Here is a 13,068-nt window from a genome sequence, read left to right as displayed (position 1 = left end):
GGAGAGAAGAAAACAGGAAGAAATGGAAAAGAGGAACCAGGCCATTAGAGAAGTCAAACTCCTCACAGAGGTGAGATTCTGACACTCGGTCTGAGCTGACCTCTACAATAAAGCCTCCATTTCCGTCTTGTGCTGTGATTCCTACTCCTGCCTGGTCCCTGTAGAGTTGCATCCTGACCTCTGTGAGGCTTTAACACCACACTCAAGTCGCCCCCATGGACAGAAGAGTTCTTCAACCCAAAGGCACCTAGTACACACCCTAGACTGTCCCACCTCATGGAGACAGTGTCTTCACCCTGCTCAGTCTGTGGCACCCACGAAAGGTCTATCTGAGGCATGGATACTCCCCTAAACCTGTCTGGGCTCTAACAGCCCAATTCTTCCTCACCCCAGCAAGGATTTCCTCATTCTCTTGAAAGTTACCGAGTTCCCACCTTGTGCTTTCCAGTCCCACACTCTGTACCTTACATAGTTCCTGAAAACCACTCCTGGTTTACCCTCTGTAAGGAACTTCCCCTCAGTCTGCTGAGTCTCCTGACCCCAACCTGACTTTCAGCTAACACTGCACTGGGGCCCAACCTCACCTCCTCAAGTGCTGAGGTGTCACACCAGGCTGGCCTTGAGGACCCTCTGCTCACTCACTCATTCAGGGTTCTGACATCCACAAGAAGGGGCCTCACATGGATGCCTTCTCCCCCTGCTTGAGCTCAAAGGCTCTACCTGCCCACTCTCAGACATATTCCTATTTAACCCCTTTATAACACTACATTCAATTGCTCCATCAGGTCCAGCTGAGGCTATGCAAGAGACAGAAAGCCAAGTTTCAGTATCTGACCCCAGACACTCACAGGGATGCTTGGAAATACTGGCTATTCTGCAAAATGGGCAAATGAGTTGCACACGAAGGCCCTACATTGCAGAAGCCTCTCCAATGCACAGCAGTTCAACTATTTGGACACCGGTGCACAAGTAATAACAGTCTGTCTGAGCAAACATTTCTTAGAACTCCAGTAACAGAAAAGGAAAGCCTGGACCAGCCCCTCCCACAGATTTTTTCCAGAGAAGTAGGTCTAGGAGCTCAGAAACTCAACAGTGCCACTGTCCTAGCCTTCCCTTGGAGGCTTGTCCTTTCCCCTGGGTTTAATCTAGCAAGTGTCAGGGCTAAAACAGGACATCATCTGCAGTTAAACCCAAGCTCCGAATAGTTCAGCCAGATGTAGCAGCACACACGCACACACACACACACACACACACACACACACACACACACACACACACACACACACCAGAAACAGCTACTGTGGGCTGTGGGGAGGCATAGGCTCCATGTGACAGGAGACTGGGCTCCTGGGATGGGCTCAGGTGATCAGAATCCTCCTGGCTCGTGACCCCTTCCCTCCAAGAACACAAACAGATCCTCTCTGGTCCACAGAGAAACTTCCCTGCCCTGGCATTGTGGGAACTGTCCAGGAAAGGCTGGATTAAAACAATTCCCTGTTGCCCCAGTGTGGTTTAAATTACAGACCACAGGCAGCTCCTCTCCTGACACCTCTGCTCCACTTCTGAACCAAAAGTGACACTTGTTTCCCATTACTTGGGCAGCACCTGATCCCAGCACTCAAGACCAGAGCAGGACGATCATGATATTAAGGGGTGTTTGGTACATTAGAAATGGTTCAACTATGTAGAAGTAGAAGGTGATTGGATGTGCTTTGCACAATCTTAGTTCGAAACATGTAATACAATTAAAAACTTGTTTCAGTTGAGGAGCTGATGAATTACCCAAACCCTGGGGCTTAAAGTAATAGCCGATTCAGTGTTTCTTACAGGACCATTCATTGACCTGGGCTCACCTGGGGAGTTTTCAGTTTACTATCACCCTGCAAACACAGACCTTATTTAATTTTGTGACATATCTGTGTATTTAAAAATGCTCTGAGAAAATTAAAGAGCACATTATATACAGAGTAGCATGAAGCCATCCAGCACTGAGTACTAAGGATATGCTGCAGTTCAAGTTCACTCTATTGTGCAGTCAGGAGCTTAGTGAAGTGGACCTTTCTGCCTCCTCCACCTCATCTCTGTGGTAGAAACAGTAATATGGAAAGTTCACTTTAAACAAAGTAAAAGTCCCCCAGACGTCAGGCTGTGATGGCGCACACCTTTAAAACCAGCACTTGGGAGACAGATGACTGAGTTCGAGTCCAGACTGGTCTACAGAGCAAATTCTGGGACAGCCAGGTTTGCACAGTAACCTTGTCTAAGGAAGAAAATAAAAAGTCCCCCCAGAATTATTGTGCAACTTCTTCTCTGGGAAGTGAACTTGCAAATCTGAAACACATGAAACTGAAACCTGCATAGAAAGAACTTGAGTTTGATTGTGGTCAGGAAATGAGCAGCTAATGAAAGGCACAGCTGCAGGAACTCTGGGGACACACTGGGATGGCCAGGTGTAGATAAGATCCCACTTCTGTGTAGAATCTACACAAGTAAATCTCACAGGAAGCAAGTCAATAGCAATTTCAAGGAACTGAGTGTTGGGAGAAATAGGATGATGATGCTGAACTGAAAATTCAGATCCGAGAGAAGTTCTGGAGACCAGTGTGCACCGTGGTGACAGCAGTCAATAGTGTTACAGCGTGACAGGAATTTGTTTAGGAAGACCTTAAGTGTTCTTACTGCACAAACACAAATAAATGGCCACTGCCCTCAGTAATGCATGTGTTAGCTAACCTGTAATCATTTCCTAGTATATACGTACATCAGATCAGCACATCGGTATCTTAAGCATACAGAAGTTTATTTGTCAGTTATACATCAACAAAGCCAAAGACAGACAAACGGCAGACAGGGGCAGAACCACAGCATCCAGTCAGTGAGTAAAACCTTAGCATCAGACAGACCTTGGCAGAGAGACACAAGTGCTTTATTTTTATTTTTATTTTTATTTTTATTTTTATTTTTATTTTTATTTTATATAAGATATTTTCTAATCATTTTACATATCAGCAACAAATTCCCCTGTCCTTCCTCTTCCCACCCCCAGCCTTCTGCCCCAATTCACCCCCCATTCCCACCTCCTCCAAGGCAAGGTCTTCCCTGGGGAGTCAGCCCAGCCTGGTAGATTCAGTTGAGGCAGGTCCAGTCCCCTCCTCCCTACACCAAGGCTGAGTAAAGTGTCACAGCATAGGCCCTAAGTTCCAAAAAGCACCAAGGACAGGTCCTGGTCACACTGTCTGGGGCCTCCTGAATAGTTCAAGCTAATCAACTATCTCACTTATCCAGAGGGCCTAGTTAAGTACCATGGGGGCTCCTTAGCTATTGGTTCACAGTTCCTGTGTTTCCACTAGTTTGACTATTTGTCCCTGTGCTTTTTCCAATCATGGTCTCAGTATCGCTTGTTCATATAATCCCTCCTCTCTCTCGCTGATTGGACTCCTGGAGCTCCATCTGGGACTTGGCTGTGGATGTCTGCATCTGCTTCCATCAGTCATTGGATGAGAGTTCTATCATGACAGTTAGGGTGTTCGGCTATCCAATCACCTGAGTAGGTCAGCTCAGGCTTTCTCTCGACCATTGCCAGTAGTCTATTGTGGAGGTATCTTTGTGGATTTCTGGGGGCCTCTCTAGCATTCTGCTTCTTCCTATTCCCATGGAGTCTTCATTTATCATGGTATCTCTTTCCTTGTTCTCCCACTCTGTTCCTGGTCCAGCTGGGATCTCCCGCTCCACTAAGCTCTCTATACCACTCTTGGGCATATACCTAAGGAATGCTCAATCATACCACAAGGACACATGCTCAACTATGTTCACAGCAGCATTATTTGTAATAGCCAGAACCTGGAAACAACCTAGATGCCCTTCAACTGAAGAATGGATAAAGAAAATGTGGTACATATACACAGTGGAATGCTACTCAGCAGAGAAAAACAATGACATCATGAGGTTTGCAGGCAAATGGATGGAACTAGAAAAAATCACCCTGAGTGAGGTAACCCAGACTCAGAAAGACAAACATGGTATGTACTCACTCGTAAGTGGATACTGGATGTAAAGCAGAGGATAACCAGACTGCAACTGACAATTCCAGGGATGCTACCTACTAAAGAGGACCCTAAGAAAGACACAGGGATCACCCAATGACAGAGAAATGGATGAGATCTACATGAGCTAACTGGGGGTGGGGTAGTAGAGGGCAAGAGTCGGGGGACAGAGAGACACAAGTGCTTTCTGTGTGTGCACAAAAGGCTCTCTAGCATAGTGGCTGGCGGGGAGAAAATGCTTCCTTTATGAATGAGAAAATGGATGAATGAGGACTAACGTGAGCCAATGTTCTCATAAATGGAAGAGTCTCTGACCCTGCTGCCTAAAATTCTGCAGACATGGAGAACTTACTAGAGTCTGGGTGCAGTGTCAAATGCCTTTAATCCCAGCACTGGGGAAGGAAAGACATGAGGATCTTTGTGAGTATGAGACCAGCCTGGTCTACATAGTGAGTTCTAGGACAGCCAGATCTACATAGTGAGACCCAGACTCCAGAGAGAGAGAGAGAGAGAGAGAGAGAGAGAGAGAGAGAGAGAGAAGAGAAGAGAAGAGAAGAGAAGAGAAGAGAAGAGAAGAGAAGAGAAGAGAAGAGAAGAGAAGAGAAGAGAAGAGAAGAGAAGAGAAATTACTAAGACCCTGGTTTATATATACAATTCCAAGCTCCCATGTTTGACCCTACAAGGACCTCTCTAGCTATCTCCATGATTATGGATTCCACTCCAACCACGTCACATGTCCATAAAGAATGTTTGATTCATAAGACAGCTGCATCATCTCACTAACTGACCTATAATAACCATCATAAGATAACGTCACTCCAGCCCCATCCTTTAATATTTGGGTGATAATTTAGCACAACATAAAATCTCTTCTTGCCACTGGGTTCCTCTGAGTGCCAGAGTCTGCAAGAGAAAAGAATGAGGGTAATTCTCACAATAACACTTTGAAAAGGGATAGAGGCAATAGGGGTCTGAAAGCTGTGAGTGAACTTTGTGGAAATCAAGGTCATGTGTGCCCAAGTTACCCCTCCCCCACTACGCATGCAGCTTCTCCTCCATTTCAATCTCTGGCTTTCCTTTGAAAACTGAGCCCACAGCACCTTATTGTATTGTGTAGTATGTAGGCAAGTATCCCAAAGGCTCACCTCTATTTGATCATTCCTACACCCTTTCTAAGACTTTCTAATCGGATGAAAATATATCAGTAAAATGGGTGGATAGTTTTATCCTTTTCTAAATAACATTTTTACTTACTCTTTGAAAACTTAATATAGCATATTTTGATCATATATTTTTCCCATTCCCATTTTTTCTGGATCTTCCCCAAACTCTCTACCCACCCAATTTCATGTTTATTTTTTCTCATTAAAAGAACAAAAAACATGGAGTTCCTTTGTGTTTGTCAGCTGCTCCTGGGCATGGGGCCTGCCCTGGAGTGTGGTTGATGTACCTAGTGACACTCCACTAAGGAAAGCTGGTTTTCCTCTTCCAGAAGCTATCAATTGGGAAGAGCATCTCTGTTAGGGGTGGGACTCTGTGCCACGTCCCCTCCTCCATACTGGGATTTGGTCTGGCTTGAGCTTGTGCAGGTCTAATGTATGCTGTCACAGTCTCTTGAGCTCATGTGTGCATCTGCCCTTCTTAATGGAATGATTCGGAACCTGAGGAACTTACTAAAACATACACACCTCTTATTTATTATACCTTGGGCAAGTGATTTAATTTCTGGTATTCTCAGTTCCCTATCTTAAAATTTGGGACTACAGTACTATGGTAATAAGTTGTCACATCACACACTTGTATGAGAGATGAGGGATATCCCACTGGCATATACCACATGAGAATGAGAAACCACAGAATCACTTGGGCCACATACAGAGATGCATCATCTTTTTTTTATTTATTTTTTAATGTGTAGCACATGCAGGCCTCAAACTCGTGATCCTCCTGCCTCTGCCTCCTTCAGCAAATCCTACTGGCCAGAGATACAACATCTTAAAACCAAAAGACAAGAATTGTAGTGTTTGAACCTACTCACACAATATGTAAATACTATAAAGTGGGAACTCAAAGGGGATGGAAAGACATAGGAAGAAGAGGAGAAGAGGAACTGTGATGTGGGAGAACTCTGTCCTGAGACACTCTGCAGCAAACTTAAGTTCATGCAAATGTGGTTTCAGGCGAACCAGACAACGTGAGCAAACACTTAAGACATGACAATGTCCATTTTGACTAAACAGCCAAGTTCTGGCATAACATTCAGGAGGACCATTGGCCCCTCACTGTAACAGGAATCTTAAAATTTTCTTTTTAATAAAATCAAACCTGAGCCAAATATTGGGGTGAACACTGGAAGATCAGAGAGCCAGAACAAGCCACAGCTACCTCACCTTGCCAGATCCTCAGCTGGCCTTGTTTCCTTAGACTGGAGGCCTCTGAGTCCTCATCCAAAATGAATCTCAGCTGAACTGTGCTGCTAGAAGCCTGAAAGCTTAACCAGCCAAATGCTTCTAGTTTCTGGTCCTCACGCCTTGTATACCTTTCTGCTTTCTACCATCACTCCCTGGGATTAAAGGCTCACTTTCTGGGATTAAAGGCGTGTGTCACCATGCCTGGCCATTTCCAATGTGGCCTTGGACTCACAGAGATTTAGAGGGATTTCTGCCTTTGGAGTACTAGGATTAAAGTAGTGAGTGCCACCATTTTCTAGGCTTTATATCTAGTGGCTGTTCTGTCTCTGACCCCACTAAGTTTATTAGGGTGTACAATATTTTAGGGAACACAATACCACCACACCTCACCATTGTGTGGGCTCCCAGTTCGAACTCTGACACCTCCAGCAGGTGGGAAGGCAAAGCTCACATCCTGGTCCTTCTGAAGCTGCTCCTCTGAGCTCTCTGCTTCCCACTGTCTTCATAACTCACTCATGGGCACTCTCCACTCACTGGGCCACTGGCCACATCCTGACACATCTCTGGTTAGCAGCTGTGGGAGGAGGCTGTCTCTCTCCCCATGCCTCTCTTCCCTTTATCCCTGCACTGCTCAGCACCAGCCTTGAGTCTTACAGCACTGTTGGGAACAGTTGGGAGAATTAATGGATCACAATATACCAGAGGGAAAACTTAAACTAGTTGCTAAAAATGGGATCATTTGAGTCCCTCCTGCAGAAGTCTTCCAGCTCACACCCACATGCTCAGCCTTCAGCTCTTCCAAATGCTTCCCTTCTTGAAATCTCCTCTGGCTACTCCCATGTTCATACACATAACAAGGAAACAGTACATGTTTTGCAGCCTTGAGGACCAGCCTCCAGCAGCACAGGGCTTGAGGGGGAGCCTACGGAGGAAGGGGACCTAGAATTTTTTATCTGAGGGAGTAAAACTTAACTGTTTGGGGCCTGCTAGAGGGAACACACACACACACACACACACACACACACACACACACACACACACACACACGATCTTTCTATCATCTCTCTCAGTTCTTCATTTCTTTTCTTACCTCTATCCATAAATGTCCCTTCTGTCTCTCTTGATGTCTTCATTCTAACTAACTTGATTTTTTCCCTTATATCATAAATACCCCATTAGAGTCTTTCAAGCAATATAAAATTATAAGGTGGTTACATTCTATTTTTCAGGTGAATGATTACAATGAATACAGATATAAACATGTTTCTCATTTCCCTTACATGATTAAAACAAAATCATCCCAAGAACCCACATGCATTCACCTCTAAGTAACTTGTAGTTTAACAGAGTATAAGCAATCGGGGCATTTTCTCAGCCAGTTCTTTTCCTGGCAGGCTGTATACTGTGGTTACAAAGATAGGACCAATCATTTTATTATTTATCTCTAAAAGTAAACTTATAAGAAATCTTAGAAAGGGGCTGGAGAGATGGCTCAGAGGTTAAGAGGACTGGCCGTTCTTCCAGAGGTCCTGAGTTCAATTCCCAGCAACCACATGGTGGCTCCCAACCATCTGTAATGAGATCTGGTGCCCTCTTCTGGCATGCAGGCAGAACACTATATACACAAAAAATAAATGGTTATGTCTGGGATGGTGATGGTGCACATTTTTCTGTTCACAAATATCTGTATTCATATCTTTTACAACTGACCTGTCGAAGAAAGACTTTATCTAGACTTTTACCCAGTTCATAGGAGGTTACCTCTCTAATTCTTTGGAATTCCTGGAGATAGTGGGAAGGCTGCTTTATGATGGTAGGTCATGAAGCTTTATGCTGCTCAGTTCTTTCACAGTTCATGCTAACAAGACAATTCATATTGGGAGCTCACCATTTCAGAAACACTGACCGTGCTATTAAAGTGTGCTGGCTTTGAGCCATAAGATGTTCACCCTGGCAGGGAAGTGATGCTGAAGACTGAGTTCAATCTCTTGTAAACCAAACAATCACACCTATATAATGAACCCTGATTAATCTCTGAACATCAGAGCCCAGATGAGTGCCCCCTGGTTGGCCTATTCTGTATACTGTCTCTTATTAACATTGTGGGAAAAGATGCATAAATGGGGTCAATGGAAGTTCCCTATTTGGGACCCTCCCTGACTTTGCCTGGGATGTCCCTCCATTTAGTTCTGCTTTGTGTTCTTCTACATACCAAAACTATACTACTAATATAGCAGAATCATTAGTTCAGTGTGTCATCCTACAACTTATAAATCTGCAGGTATCAAGGGATCCTGGAACTCTGCAGATAGTTGACTTGAAGTAATGATATCCTTGGGATCTCCTGAACTTGAAGCTCGAGTCTGAAATGAGGACAGTCTTTGGAGTCATGGCCTAAACTTGTAGAATAATTTAATTTGTAAATTAAATTTTTTCAGCTGTGGCTTATCAGAACAGCCATTAGAAACATTTTGGGGATGGCTGAGGAAATACAGGCAAGATCACACATCACCTGAGAAAAGAGTTGTTAAATTTTCTAAGAGTGATAGTGGTATAGTTTTTTTTGTACAATGACAATTTCAGATGATATATACTGAAATATTGACTGAAGTGTAATGTATCAAATTAACTCTCAAGTACCCTATCAAGTAACATTTTCATATATGTGCACATACATACACATATAGAATTATCTAAATGTCAACAATTGATAATACCATGCAGCCAACTTCTGTTTCAAAATACTTCTGACAAGAAGTTGAAAAGCCTTCCCAAGTGTTAAGCAGCATACAGGCTCCCAGGGGACATGTGGGTCTCCTTAATGTCCATCCACAGGGCACAGGCTGTCCCTAACTTGGCCTGCACCAAATGAGACACGAAATATCAAGGGTGTGGCAGTAGAATGTTGTTCATCATCTTCTTAAACTTGATATGGATAAAGTCCACCCAGCCAGGATCAGCCACCATTAGAGGCCCACATTAGCCTCATGGCACCCACAGCACCTGACATACTAGCCATAGGGACCAAGTTCCTGAATGGGTCCTGGCAGTGCAGGTATTGGGGGACATGAGAAAATGCTGATGGAAGGGCACAAACTGCCAGAGAAAATGTGAGTAAGCACTGAGGATCAAAGTGACAATAGGTACCAATGTCATCCTGTCTGTCTGAATTTGTTTAAGAAGATCTTAAATGTCCTAACACCACACACACACACACAAAACAGACAACAATGTTAGGTAATAGAGGGTGTTGTTAACTTGATTGTGGTAGCCATTGCCCAATATGTTTCCATATCAAGTCAAGATATTGTAATGTAAATATATATATTTTATTTGTCAATTATACATCAATAAATCCAAAGACAGAGGAACAAAGAGAGAGAAAAAATGGGTAGAGGAACCAAACCATACAAAATTATCATCAAATAACGCTTTAGGAATCTAAGAATGGACACAGAGTCTCTGGTATATGTAGCATGAATCTTAAAGAGTCTTTATTAATAAAATCAAACCTGAGCCACGTATTGGGGTATATGCTGGACGATCAGAGAGACAAAACAAGCCACAGCTAACCTCATCTGACCAACTTCTCAGCTGATCTTGTTTCCTCAGACTGGAAGCCTCTGTGTCCTCATATCTGAATGGCTCTCAGCTGAACTGTGCTGCTCAAAACCTAAAAGCTCAACCAGCCAAATGCTTCTAGTTTCTGGTCCTCATGCCTTATATATCTTTTTGCTTTCTACCATCACTCCCTGGGATTAAAGGCTGGCTTTCTGGGATTAAAGGCGTGAGTCACCATGCTTCACTGTATCCTTGAACAGATGGATTTCTGCTGTGGGATGTTCTGTATGGCAAATGTGTTGCTCTGATTGGTTAGTAAATAAAACACTGATTGGCCAGTAGTCAGGCAGGAGGAAATATAGGCGGGACAAGGAGGAGAAGAATTCTGGGAAATGGAAGGCTGAGTCAGAGACATTGCCAGCCGCCACCATGACAAGCCGCATGTGAAGATGCCAGTAAGCCACGAGCCACAGGGCAAGGTATAGATTTATAGAAATTGGTTAATTTAAGATATAAAAACAGTTAGAAAGAAGCCTGCCACGGCCATACAGTTTGTAAGCAATATAAGTCTCTGTGTTTACTTGGTTGGGTCTGAGCCGCTGTGGGACTGGCAGGTGAGAGAGATTTGTCCTGACTGTGGGCCAGGCAGAAAAACTCCAGCTACAGATTTCTGCCTCTGAAATGCTAAGGTTAAAGGTGAGTGCTACCAGGTATAAGAGAAAATCTCATTATATAAAAGAGTAAAGGATGAATAGATAAGTATTTGTGAAGACCAGTATTATCAAATGGATAACTGTTGGCTGCCTACCTAAATTTCTATGGACATCTCTTCCACAAGATCTTTCCAGATGTCTGTGAAATGCTGGATAAAAATGCAATCCATGTCCATGGAGAATGCTTGATTCATAAGTATATTTTCTTCATCTGACAAACTGACTTCTGTTCACCACTGCAAAGGAGGTCATTCCAGCCCCAACCAGAATCTCGATGATTTACTATAACACATTGTTCATTGTCACTGCTGGGCTCACCCCAGTGCCAGAACCTGGAAGGGAGGAAAGAACATCAGTGTGTTTCCCACAGTGATGCTGGGAAAGAGAAAATAAGAGTAAGCAAGCCTCAGGATACAGTGGGAATTTGTGGAAAGCAGATTCAGGTATGTACACACCAACTGTTCTCCACCACCCATGTCTGACATGTCCCTGAAAACAGGGCCACCTCACTCAATATTCTCTTAGCCTGTTACTTAATTTTCTCCCAGAACATATTCCAGGGGCTACTTCATCCCTAGGTCTTGGTACCCAGGGACTGTCATTCCATGTGCTTATTTGTATGATGAAAAGGTCTTTCCTTATTCTCATGTTTTATTAAAGTTTTTTTTTCATTTTACAATAGTGTTATTTTCGAGACTGGAGAACTACTTAAAATATCTAGATAATCCACTTATTTCTGTCATCTAGGACAAGTAATTTACTGTCCTGAACTCCTACCTGTCTCCTCTGAAGACTGAGAAGGACAGTAGCATCACTACCTGTTTCTCACAACAGAAATCAGGATAGAATGTGGGAACATACTAAGATATTAAATTTTTAAATAATTACATAAATACAACACACATATCAGATTGAGGACTTTGATTTATGAGAAATAATCAGTTATTATCTTAAAATGAATTTTTATTATAAAGATATAAATAAAAGCTGGAGAGATGGCTAAGGAATTAAGGGTGCTTGTGCTTTTCCAGAAACTGTGAGAGTTCTGTTCCCAGCACCCATTTTGCACAGTCATGCCACCTGTAACCCCAGCTCCAGGGCATCCAACACCATCTTCTGGGCTCCATGGGTACCCACATACACACAACACACACTCATACAGAGACACAGAACCAATGTAAAGAAGAAAGCCAAGAGGTCAGAGCTCAGAGCTAAAACCTTACCCTTCCTCCCATGGTGGCACTACCTCTCTGAAAGAGACCTAATTCCTGTGTGTTTGTCTTTAATATAGTCTTTCCGTTCTGCCTTCTCATTGGTTGTAAACCCAAACACATGACTGCCTCGTCACTGACTGTAATAATAACCCTCCAGGTCTTAAAGGCGAATGTCTCCAATGCTGGCTGTATCCCTGAACACAGAGAGATCTACCTAGCTCTGTCTACCAAATGCTGGGATTAAAGGCATGCACCATCACTGCCCGGCTCTTGCTATGGCTCTAATAGCTCTGACCCCGGGCAACTTTATTTATTAACATACAATTAAAATCACATTTCAGTACGAATAAAATACCACCATATACACACAAATAAAAATAAATTAAACCCTATTTTAAAATATATAGAGAGATTGAAAGCATAATAAAACCCACCATGGTGTAGCACCTTGGTTGAGTGCCCTGGGTACTTATCATGCTACACTCTTCAAACTCAGTTTCCTCATCTGTCCTGAGAATGTCAATGGCTTGTGTCTCACAGGACTCCTTGATGAGGAAATGGGGATAAAGTAACTCCATCCCTAGCACTCACACCAGGAATGAGCTGTTTTAGTTTCATAATCAACAGCTGTAACACCCTAAAGTCTTCTCATGCTACAGGACCCAGAACTCCTCTAGGTAACTCTGGACTCACGTGGCACTTTCATTGTATGGTGTCTGATCAACCCAGCGCCACTGTCGGTGACCTGGATCCGAAAGCCCAATATAATAAGCAGCTTGAGAATCCAGGATCTTGGTGATGAAATCCTAAGAGGAAAGAAAGACAGCATTCAGCCTGGATGGAATGCTTCTTTTTCTGTTATAGAATTTGTATAAGATCTTTTACAAGTTATTTTAACTATACAAAAGTATAGATCCAATGTGATGCACATATGGAAATATATAATAATCAAATCCTATTCATGTCTCTAAGTCCATCAACAGTTTTCAAATTATAGACTGAACTCACCAAGTATACATTTTAGACGAACACTGTGATATTTTGACTGACTTTTTTCTGGTCACACAGAGATGAGAAGACAAAGAAAGGATCAAGGAATAGAAGAGCCACCCCCACACCCAGGAGT

The sequence above is a fragment of the Peromyscus maniculatus genome, chromosome 3 (genome assembly GCF_049852395.1).
Source record: "Peromyscus maniculatus bairdii isolate BWxNUB_F1_BW_parent chromosome 3, HU_Pman_BW_mat_3.1, whole genome shotgun sequence".
NCBI lineage: Eukaryota > Metazoa > Chordata > Mammalia > Rodentia > Cricetidae > Peromyscus > Peromyscus maniculatus.
This window is presented reverse-complemented; position numbering follows the sequence as displayed.